The sequence below is a fragment of the Penaeus japonicus genome, unplaced genomic scaffold, assembly GCF_977035675.1.
Source record: "Penaeus japonicus unplaced genomic scaffold, GWHDUDI00000001_assembly GWHDUDI00000006, whole genome shotgun sequence".
Taxonomy (NCBI): Eukaryota; Metazoa; Arthropoda; class Malacostraca; order Decapoda; family Penaeidae; genus Penaeus; species Penaeus japonicus.
Window position 1 is genome coordinate 1,929,805 of NW_028234408.1, and position 12,165 is coordinate 1,941,969.

Sequence of the window (12,165 nt, forward strand, 5' to 3'; positions counted from 1 at the left end):
TCGTACGCGTATAAAAATATCACCCACCACGATATGAACTGGCAAGAAACTCGACTGAGTGAAATGCGGATTACGTCTGTCAGTCCTCAGAGGTGAGGAATGCACCTTGACATATATAAATACTTATCTAATGATATTTTAACAGATGCAGAAGTATCGTATCACTCACCCACACCCACACACACTTACTCACATACATAAACACGAAAAACGCACAGTCACGAACATACACACTCGCTCACATGGACACAGAAAACGGATTCCCTTTCTTATACCCTCCCTCTCCCCTTTCTTCTGGTACCCTTCCCCCTCTTCCCTCCTCTCTCCCCTCCCTTCCCTTTTCTCCGTCTCCCTCCCCCTCCCCTCCTCTCATCACTTCCTTTTTCCCTCCCCTCTTCTCTCCCCTTCTCTCATCTTTCCCTTTCTCTCCTATCCCCCCCGTCTCCCCCTTCCGCTTTCCACTCCACCCCCTCCACCCCAAAATCATCTCAGATCAACGTTTCTGTCCCCCCTCTGTACCTCCCTCCCCCCACCCTTTCCTCCCATTTCTTCTCTATCAATACAGATTAAAGTTTGGGACCGGGAGGTGTGCGTGCGTGCGTGCGTGTGTGTGTGTGTGTGTGTGTGTGTGTGTGTGTGTGTGTGTGTGTGTGTGTGTGTGTGTGTGTGTGTGTGTGTGTGTGTGTGTGTGTGTGTGTGTGTGTGTGTGTGTGTAATGTGTGATGAAAAATGAGAGAGAGAGGGGAGAAGGAGAGGGAGAGAGGAGAAGAAAAAGGGAGAGAGAGAGATGAGCGGAGAGAGAGAGATGATCGAAGAGAGATGAGGGGAGAGAGAGAGAGAGAGAGAGAGAGAGAGAGAGAGAGAGAGAGAGGAAATAGTTCAACCACCTGTCCTGGGTGTTCAATATGCTATTAACATACTAGCAGATACTCGTCCAGAACACTGTGAACACTACACCCTGACGATAACACTTTGTAACTCTACACTGGGTGTTGGAAATACTAGGAAAACAACGGGCTAGTTGTTGGAAATAGCGCGGTCACTGTGCCGCGGGCGCTGAATGAATTGAGTTGCATGGGCGCGGTGAGTCTGAATTTGCGATTGCTATTGAGTTATTGTCATTTGGCGTGCGCCATGTCTAGCAATGTATTCTTTTATACTTGTTTATAGACTATATATTTCCATCACACTCTCACACACAACACACACCACACACAGCACACACACACAACACCCACAACAAAACACCACACACACACATATATATATAGATATATTATATTATTATATATATATATATATAATATATATATTACTATATATATTATAAATATATTATGTATATTTATATATATATATATAATTATTATATATATTTATTATTTATTAATGCATATATACACATATCATTATCATGGCATAGTGAATAGCATTATGAGTGCCAACAAGAGCCTCCTCACAGGCACTAGACCGTCAAAGAACAGAGCTTTCAGTCGAAGAAAGTTTCCACACAGCTGTCCTGTCCACGGAAGGGGATGCAAACAGCTCGCTTAATTATCCCCTTTATCGATCAGAGGAAAAGCGTATTAGGATAACGTACCCCCTCCTCCACCCTCCCCCTTTGCTCCCATCTTCTCTCTCTCTCCCTCTCTCTCTCTCTCTCTCTCTCTCTCTCTCTCTCTCTCTCTCTCTCTCTCTCTCTCTCTCTCTCTCTCTCTCTCTCTCTCTCTCTCTCTCTCTCTCTCTCTCTCTCTCTCTCTCTCGTACTGGTGACGTAAGCGTGAGTCTATGACGTCACAACTCGTTCACGTTTCCCCTCGTGCTCCCCTCCCCCTATCTCCCCCCACCCCACCCCACCCCCACCCACTCACCCAACGGCCGACCCGCCATTCATCGTGGCGGTCAGCTATCATAGAAAACGGACCTCTCCCCTCACTCTCTCTCTTCCTCTCTCTTTCTCTCTCTCTGTCTGTCTCTCTACTTCTCTCACCTTCATTCAGACACGCACTTCTCCTCCCCCATTCCCTCCTGCTGGCTTCCACAACGCCTGTGATTTCGGTAATGCGTTTGTATGACCCATAATAGTAGATTAATATTTATCTCCGCTCGTACAGGGTGAGGGCACACTGAGGGAGGGAATCCCACGTGTCGCTGTGTCCCCTCGATTCTCTGATTATGGAGGTACTCTAGATGCATATGGCGTCATATACAACGGGAATATCCTTTGCGATCTGATTCCTGTGGGCTTACCTGCCAGGATCTCATATGCAAATCAAATCTCTCCCATTAGATGTTGCTTTTATCTTTTATGATATTCTACCTCGTGTCGGAGGAAAAGGGGAGTGAGCGAGAGATGGGGGGGAGGGTATATCTTATATATGAGAGAGAGAGAGAGTATGTGAGCGAGAGAGAGAGAGATTGATAGAGAGAGCGTCGAGAGAGAGAGTGAGAGAGAGGAGAGAAGAGAGAGATAGGAGTGGACGAGAATTACTAGAAGAAGAGAGAGAATCAGGAGAAGAGAGAGGAGAGAGAAAGGGGGCGAATATCAGCTCGAGGAAAGAGCGAGAAAGGAGAGAGGGGAGAGTAGAGAGAGGAGAGAGAGAGGGAGGAGAGAGAGAGAGAAGGAGAGAGAGAGAGAGAGAGAGGAGAGATGGAAGAGAGAGAGAAGAGAGAGAGAGAGAGATGAGAATAGAGAGTAGATGAGGGAGCGAGAGAGGAGAGAGTGGAGAGAGATGAGGAGAAAGAGAGAAGGAGAAGAGGAGAGAGAGAGAGAGAGAGATAAGGGAGGGAGAGAGATGTGAGAGAGAGAGAGAGGCGAAGAGGAGAGTGATCGGAGAGAGAGCAGATGGAGGAGCGAGAGAGGAAGAGTGAGAGAGAGAGAGAGAGAGGAGAGAGAAACGGGGAGAAGAGAGAGAGAGAGGGGGGGAAGAGTGATGAGAAGAAAGGACGCTCGTCGCCGTCGCAGAGAGAGAGAGAGAGAGAGTTGAGAGAGAGAGAGAGATGAGAGAGAGAGAGAGAGAGAGCGCGATCGGAGAGAAGAGAGAGAGAGAGAGGAGAGAGAGAGAGGGGAGAGAGGAGAGAGAGGGGGGGGGGGGAGAGTAAGATGAGAGGAAAGAGAGAGGGAAAGAGAGAGAGGGATAGAGATATAGTCGAGAGATCTAGAGAGAGAGAGGAGAGAGAGAGAGAAGAAGAGAGAGAGCACGGAGAGAGAGTAGAGAAGAACGATGAGGAGAGAGCGGAGAGAGAGAGAGGAATGAGAGAGGATGAGAGAGAGAGATGAGAGAAGAGAGACGGACGGAGAGAGAGAGAGAGACCGAGAGAGAGGAGGAGGAGAGCCGCCGCTCCGAGAGAAGAGAGAGAGCTCTCGCGAGAGGTTGAAAGAGAGAGAGCGAGGAAAACGGAGAGGGAGAGAGAGGAAGAAGAGTGGAGGAGAGAGAGAGATAGAGATGAGAGAGGAGGAGAAGAGAGAGACGAGAGAGCTGAGAGAGAGAGAGAGAGAGAGAGAGAGAGAGAGAGAGAGCGGAGGGAGAGAGAGAGAGAGACCGAAGAGAGAGATGAGAGGGAGAGAGAAGAGAGAGAGAGAGGCGAGAGAGAGAGAGAGAAAGATACAGATACTAGAGAGAGAAGAGAGAGCAGAGAGAGCGAGAGAGGATGGAGAGAGATGGAGAGAGGAGAGAGAGAGGAGAGAGAGAGAGAGTTGAGAGAGAGAGAGAGAGACGAGAGAGAGAGAGAGAGAGGAGGCGAGAGGGTAGCGATCGAGAGAGAGAGGAGAGAGGAGGAGAGACGGCGAGAGGAAGGGGGAGCGGGAGAGCGAGAAGCTCCGCAGAGAGAGAGCTCTCGAGCTCTATGAGAGAGAGAGAGAGCGATGAGAGAGAGAGACGAGAGGATGAGAGAGAGGAGAGAGAGCGAGAGAGAGAGAGACGAATGAGAGAGAGACATGGACACCGTAGCATTTGAAATAGATTCACGATGCACCGCATGTCTTCCTGTTTGCGTTCCTGTCATATTTGCAAATCATTCATATGAACATGCCTTCCGAATTCACAGCTGCGTGTCTTCCGCCATATGGCCTCTTTCAAATAAAGACGATTTTTACACCTGATTGCTTGAGCAAAGTTGCATGACTTCAAAGTTGCATAAAAATAATGCTTTTCTTTAACTTTATACCTGCTGTCAAATATGAAACAGGATATTAACTTTTCTCGATCTTAATACTCTCTTGCTAAGTCAAAAACAGTCGGCCCCCCATTATCTATCTTGTCTTAAGTACTTCACTTAACGGGTGATTGGCACATTAATTCATCACCCATTTTTTTTCGTACCATCATTAACCTGTCACATTTACCTCCGCTTGTTTCCCATCCATCATGTTCGCTTCGTTTATCTTCAAGTAATTCAAAAGACATTCGACTTTGCCTAGTTCTGTTTCATTTTACAATCTCTTGTGTTTATATGAAGGTTAATACTTCCTTTAATATGCCTATTATTTATTTTTGGTTATGATTTCTCTGGTTTTATATCTTGTATGTTTTTAACATTCATCTGTTAGCAACTTTTTTTTCTTTTTCTTCTTCTTAATTCTCTTTTCTTAAATCTTCTCTTATCTTCCTCTTCACCCCTTCTTCTCTTCCTCCTTCTCCTCCCACACTACTACACCTCCACTCCTTCTCTCCTCCTCCTTCTCTCCTTCTCCTCTCTCTCCATCTCTCTTCTTTTTCATTTTCATTTCATTCTTCTTCTTCTTCATCCTTCTTCTTCTTCTTCTTCTTCTACTTCTTTTCTACTTCTCCTTCTTCTTTCTCTTCCGCCTCCTCTTCCTCCTCCTCCTTTCCTTCTCCTTCACTTCTCCTCCCACTCCTTATCTTCCTTTCCCTCTCTACCTGAACATTCCAGTTCCTGTTCACTTGTCCACTTATTTTCTCTTCTCTTTTCCTCTTTCTTCTATTCCTACTCTCTTCATCTATTCTCCACTTCTCCCACTCCTCTTCCTCTTCCTACTTCTCTTTCTCGTCTTCTGTTTCTCTTTCTCCTTTCCTTTTCCTTTTCTCCTCGTTGTCCTTCTCCTCCTCCTTCTCCCTTTTCTTGTACTCACTCTTGTTACTTTTTCCTCTTCTTTCCCTTTGCTTCTTCCCATATTCATAGACCCTCATCTACTGCATCCTAATCGCCAGCACTCGTTGTTCCTCGTTTATTCTCTTCCCTCTCTCTGCCTCACCATCTCCCTCTCACCTCCATTTTACGACTTTCTTCATCCTCTCCGTCCCGCCATCCATTATCACCCATTTTTCCCTCCATCCACCATCATCACCTTCCCCTCACCTTCCATTATCCACCTCCTCCCCTCCTCCTCCTCTTCCCTCGCTCCCCTCGCGCCTGCAGGAGGCATGTGGCCATTCTCACCTGCCGTAATGCCCCGTAATGCCGTTCTAACGCAGTTACCGGAGGCCAGCCAGGTAAAGGTGCTCCCATTTGCCTCCTCTCCTTGGGGATAAAAAGAAGCCTAATAAAGATGTAGATTTAATTTCTCCTCCAGCGTCCTTGATTAGCATGATAAGGGGAGGCTGAAGGTCCAGAGATGCCCGAGGGGAGATGGCTACAGCGCTCTACTTTTAGTCCTCGTGAGGGAACCGTATTTCTCTCTCTCTCCCCTTCTTACATTTTTAATCTCACTCGAACGCCTGGCTTCGTCTCTCACTCACGATCCTCACTCCACTCTTTGCTCAATGCCTCTTTTTAACTTTTATTCTTCTTTCCTTCTCTTTATATTCCATCTTCGAGTCCCTCCTCTCTTGTCTTCCTTCGCTCTCCATCCTTCCTCGGCCTTTTCTTCCTCCCCTTCTTCCTCCATCCGCCCGACCTTGGCCTCCTCCTCCTCCTCCTCCTCTCATTCCCCTGCCACACCTCCTTCCCTCTCCCTCCCACTCCCCTCCCCTTCCTATTCCGTTCTCGTTTGCGTAAGGGAGCCTTAATGGCCAGCTGTTACGGCCCGCGTTATATACTTTCACCTGTGTTCTACAAGGTAATCCGGAACTCGTAATAATCCGGCGTAGATGGCGGAGTTTGTAGCTGATTACCCTCACCCACGGCTAATGGCGGACCGTAACTCTATTATGGCCTTTCGCCGCTGCAGGTGAGTCTGGGGAGGTGCGTGCATGCGTGCGCGCGCGTGTGTGTGTGTGTGTGTGTGTGTGTGTGCGTGTGCGTGTGCGTGTGCGTGTGCGTGTGCGTGTGCGTGTGCGTGTGCGTGTGCGTGTGCGTGTGCGTGTGCGTGTGCGTGTGCGTGTGCGTGTGCGTGTGCGTGTGCGTGTGAGTGTGCGTGTGCGTGTGCGTGTGCATGTGTGTGTGTGTGTCTGTGTGTGTGCGAGTCCATGGGCGTGTAGATGTGTCCTAGCTCGTGTGTGCGTATGCGTGTGCGTTTTTTTCTAGCAACTGAGGGCACATTTCGCTCAAATAAACAACAAATACGCAAATAAATGCAGGAGAACCCCCACCCCCGCCCCTGAAGGCACCCGAAGCGCTCTGTCGTGGCCGCCTCTCTCAGGTAAGCTCCTACTCTCACAAAATATGTCACATAACGACCGTAAAAAAAGCCCAATCTGCATTTCTAATTAGGCTCCGAGCACCTGGAGGAAAACGGGAAAAAGGGCCGAAAAATACGAAGAAAAAGAAATACACGGCGGAGGAGAAAATAAAAAATGTTTTCGACATCGGAATAATTTACGACGAGTGTCTTCCAGACAACAAAGACGAGGCTACAAAGGTGCCGCTATAAAAAGGCTAAATCCAGTTTCAGTATCCGTGAGGCGGCCCGAGGGGAGCCCCGCGAACAGGAATGTCTCAGGTAAGGAGTTAGAGGAGGGAGGGAGGGGAGGGAGGGAGGGGAGAGGGAGGGAGGAGGAAGATAGGGAGAATAGGGAGGGAGAGTGTGGGGAGGGAGGGAGGGGAGAGAGGGGAGAGAGAGAGGGAGGGAGGGAGGGAGGAGGGAGAATAGGGAGAGAGAGTGAGGGGAGGGAGGGAGGGAGGGACGGAGGGGGCAGGGAGGAAGGAAGAGGCGGCGAGGGGAAAACGAGGGGAGAAGTTCGACAGGGTCTATCTCGCCCCGAGGGGAGATACAGACAAGGAAAACCGGTTAAGGTCCAGGTAATACCCTTGTTCAACCCCCTTCCCTCCCCTACCTCCTCCCCACCCCACGTCTTCCTCCCCTCGCCTACTTCACCTGAGGAAATCTGAGGGGTAAAAAGGCAGGGCTCTTGAGGAGCAGCACGAGGGGAAAGAGCAATTAACTCGTGCTGAGGTGAAAGTGGTGAGGGGAGTCTCTGATGTAGACTTTACGGAATTTTGTCAGCGCGCGCGAGGGGTTTCTGCAAATGGTTTGGTAATTGGATTCCAGTGTGTGCATGGGCGTATTTATGCTAAGAGAGCGAGGGGAGGGGGGGGGGTGAGAGAGAGAGAGAGAGAGAAGAGGGGGGGAGGGTGAAAGAGAGAGAGAGAAGGGAGAAGGGAGAGGAGGGTGGGTGTAACCTGAAAGAGAGAGAGAAGGAGGAGGAGAGAAAAGTAAAGAAGAGAAGAGAAGAGAAGAGAGATAGAGAAAGAGAGAGAGAGAGAGAGAGAGAGAGAGAGAGAGAGAGAGAGAGAGAGAGAGAAGGCGAGGAGAGCGAGGAGAGAGAGGCGGAGAGCCGAGAGAGAGAAAGAGAGAGGAGAGAGGCGAGAGAGGAGAGCTCGCTCCGCTCGAGAGAGGGAGAGAGAGGGAGAGAGAAGGAGAGAGAGAGAGAGAGAGAGAGAGAGAGAGAGAGAGAGAGAGAGAGAGAGAGAGAGAGAGAGAGAGAAAAGGATGGGAGAGGAAAATCTGAGAGAGAGAGAGAGAGCACGCAATCAAGTACGTAAGAACGTCGTGCTTAACAATGCAAGCAGGAAGTTCGGCGGAACAGGGGATAAAGTTACCTCTTGCCTCCAGGGTCGCTGGGAGCCTCCGCGGGCGTCGCGAGGGGAGAGTCCGAGGGCGGAGGTGCCTGACGTATGGGCGGGGGCGCTCTCTCAGGGCGGTTCGAAGCTTCGCGGGAAAGTACCGAGGGTTCGAAGCGTTTGCCAACTTTTTATCTATTTTGTTTCTGTCTCTTTGTGTGTGCTTCCACACTTCGGTTCCCTTGTGGTGGTGATTGTGATGACCTTTCAGAGAATAGTTCAAGTGGGATTTATCGCGATATGTTGACTATAAGCGTGTATTTTCGCTAAAGTTGTGACTCCGAGTGGTGCTTCGCAGCATGTCGCATGTATACGTACCCAAGGAAGAACACATAAAGCAGACCCCTGATAACTCGTGAAATCGTATTCTGTTATTTATCAACCAACTGCGTTGCTTCTTCGTTGCTGATGCATTTTATTTTTTTTACTCTATTTTTTTCCATCTTAATATCCTGACAGTATCCCTTGAAGGTCACTGTACCTGACACAGTCCAAGGCTTTTGCTCGGCGAGAAAGCCCAGATGTATTCCGGTCGGTTGCATTACAAGCCGGATCGTACGTCCACTGTTAAGTATGTAAGCATTGATCAAGGTTCTTGGGTAGGTCAGTGGCCCTCCCTCCCTCCCCTCTCCTCCCCTTCCCTCCCCCCCTCCCCATTCCCTCCCCTCCCCTCCCCCTCCGGGCAGCAGCGAGAGGCAGTAGCAGCGTGCACGTGTTCGTCTCTGTTGGTCTACATTTGTGCGCACCATTAGGAAAGCATTATGCTAATGACGTCTTACATTTTCACCAAAAAAATGAAGAAGTGAAAGGAGCCATCAGTTCCCCGGAAAAATGTGACGTCTCTTGATATGCTCTTTCAGTGATGCGCCTCCTCCTCCTCTTCCTCCTCCTCCTGCTCTTCTTCCTCTCTCTCTCTCTGTCCACCCCATTCTCTTCCTTTCTTCTCCTCCGTCCACCCTCTTCTCTTCTCTCCTTTCTCTGTTCACCCTATTCTCTTCTCTTCTTCGTCTCTCTCTTTATATCTCTTTCCTTTTCTATCTGGCATGCTTTCTCGACGATGCGTCCCCACCTCTCCCTGCTTTCTCTCCCCTCTCTCTGTTCACCCTCTTCTCTTCTCCTCCTTTGTCAACCCTCTTCTCTCCTCTCCTTTCTCTGTCCACCCTCTTCTCTTCTCTCCCTCGTCTCTCTATCTCTTTTTTCTTTCTTTCTTTTCTTTCTTTCCGATATACTCTTTCAGTGACGTTTTTCCTCCGCCTTCTCTTCTTCCTCCTCCTCTCTGCGTTCCCTTCTTCTTCTCTCTCTATCCATCCTCTTCTGTACTCTCCTTCTGCTCTTTCTTATTCTCTATGTTTTCTTTTCTCCTCCTTTTCTTTCACTCTCATTTCCGTTCCGTGTATGTGTTTTAATTCTCCATGCAAACGACTCTCCTTAACTTGGACGAGAATCTAAGTTCCTACTTATCATTCCTTTCATTTACTTATCTCTTTTCTTGGTGGGGTATCCTATTTTCTCTTCCATGTCTACTTCTTCTCACGAGATTTATTATACCTCGGGTCTTCTTATCCTTACCCCACCTCTTTTTTTTCTTTTAATAACTCTTCTCCAAATTACATTGATATACTTTTCTGTTCTGTCTTTTCTTTCTTTTCTTCTTTCTCTTCTTCTCTCTCTCTTCTTTCTCTCTTCTTTCTCTTCTCATCTCTCTCTCTTTCACTCTCTCTCTCTCTTCTTCCTTCCCTCAACACTGCCCTACGGATGTAAGGACTTCGGCCGTAAAAGGTGTCGTTTTGTATTAGGGAGTGGGCTATCTCTAGCGAGCGCGAGCGGCGCGCGCGTAGGTTGTTACGGTAAAGGGTATGGTTGCGAGGGGGAAGGAGTCGGCAGATCGAGCGCGGAGCGCACAGGCCGAGGTACTTGTACAAAATTCATGTATATCCCATTGTAATTACTGATGGTTCAGTACGTGGGAGAGAGAGAGGGGAAGGGGGTTGGGGGAAGGGGGGGGGGGAGTTCCAGGCGCCGAGAGAGAAGAAGAGAGTCTGTCCCATATAACCATACATTCGTAAATATTTGAAGTAATAAGTCCCTGAGGTATACACTTACAAATTAGGACAAAAGTTAGCTCGTTTTCCCTCTTCTTTGAAAGATACTTACTACCAGTTCAACTAAATTATTGAATAAGCATACACACATACTCACAGATACTCACTTACACATTCACAAACATACACAGATCCCACATAAGCGTAATAAACTATAATACCTACTATAATATAATACACACTCACAAACACACAAATATCTTTGTATAAGTTATATATCTATATATATATATATATATATATATACATATATAATAATAATAAAAATATAAATCATATGATATATATATTATAATATATATATTATATATATATATAAATATATATAATTATATATATATATAAACATATCTTTAGCCTGTCCAATGGAATTGAAGGTCGAGTAAAAAGCGCAGTGGGGTGGGTTACAGCTGGGTTAGAGGCAAGCCTGGCGCAGAGTTTAGATTCGTGTACAATATCCAGCGAAATATTCAACCCGGGGCCCCCTTTCGCTCCGAACTGAGGTGATTATCTAATGGGTTAAAGGGCGGATGGACATTAGTGGAGTGGAACTTATGGAGGAAAAAAAAAAAAAAACCAAAAACAAAAATGGGGGGGAAGCTCGGAGGAGGCGAGAAGAAGGGGCAGGAAGTATGAGGGAGTGGAACTTTTCTCGGGCACACAAATAAACGCGTAGACACCATTAGGTTTTTATCTTATTATAACCCAATATACGCGCTGTGCATATTCATGCTTATAACTGATTGAATTGTCGTACAGGCCACTCTCTCACTCATTTTTGCTAAAGATATTGATTGTATTCCTAAAAAACAACTGTTCGACCCTCGCTAGTGGGCCAGCAAGTCTCAACCTCAGAATAAATTATCTGATAGGCTCTCATAGTCCTACCGACAATGGCCTCGCACCCTTTCCGGCCGTCGTGATGTAATGCTTAGGAATGCGTGAATCATATTTGATAGCTCGAGGTTAAGACCGTCACAGAATGCATTTATTTGCGAGCCAAACCCCTCGCAAAACCCCTCATTTCTACTTAACATTCTCAAAATCCCTCTCTTTCATTCGCATTATTCTGCAATCTTGTTCCTTTCCACCTTTCGAAAATCGTCCCCTTATGAGTAATCCAACTTAGAGGCATTACTGATTCTTTTTTTCTTTCGGTTGCTGGATTTCTCTTCTCTCCGGAGAGAGAGAGAGGGGGGGGGAGAGAGAGAGAGAGAGAGAAAGAGGCGCTCGCTCGAGCACGAGCTGCTCCTCCACCGAGAGTTGGATGTGAGAGAGCAAGGAGAGAGAGGAGAGAGAGAGAGAGAGTAGAGAGAGCCGAGAGAGAGGAGAGATGAGCGAGAGAGTGGCGCTCGCGCCGCGCGCTCGCGGCTCGCACGCCGACGTCGCTCGCTTCTCGCGAGAGAGAGAGAGAGAGAGGAGAGAGAGAGAGCGAGAGAGAGGAGCAGAGGAGATGAGAGCGAAGGAGAGAGAGAGGAAGCGATGAGCGAGAGAGAGAGGGGGGGGGAGGGAGAGAGAGCGAGAGAGAGAGAGAGAGACGAGCGGAGAGAGAGAGAGAGAGATTAGAGAGGAGAGAGAGAAGAGAGACGAGAGAGAGAGAGCGCGAGAGAGAGAGAGTGGCTGATCGAGAGGCGAGATAGAGCGAGGGAAGCGAGAGCCGACAGAGCGAGAGAGAGAGGAGAGAGAGAGAGATCGAGAGGAAAATAGAGACGAGAGAGAGAGAGAGAGAGAGATGAGAGAGAGCGAGAGAGCTTCATCGGATGGGTGGAGGAGCGCTAGAGCGAGAGGAGTGAGAGGAGTCTAGCGATAGCGCAGAGATCTTCTGATGATATAGAGAGAGAGATGCGAGAGAATGCCGAGAGTAGAGGAGAGAGAGAGCGGATTGGGGAGGGCGTAGAGCCGGATCGGTTAGCGCAGAGAGAGAGAGAGAGAGAGAGACGAGAGAGAGGAGCAGGCGAGAGAGGGAAGTTGAGAGCGAGAGATAAGCGAGGGAAGGCGAAGATAAGGACCGGGAGATGAGAGAGAGAGTGAGAGAGAGAGAGAGAGAGAGAGAGAAGAAAAAAGTGAGGAGAAGAGGAGGGAGAGAAGAGAAGAGGTGAGG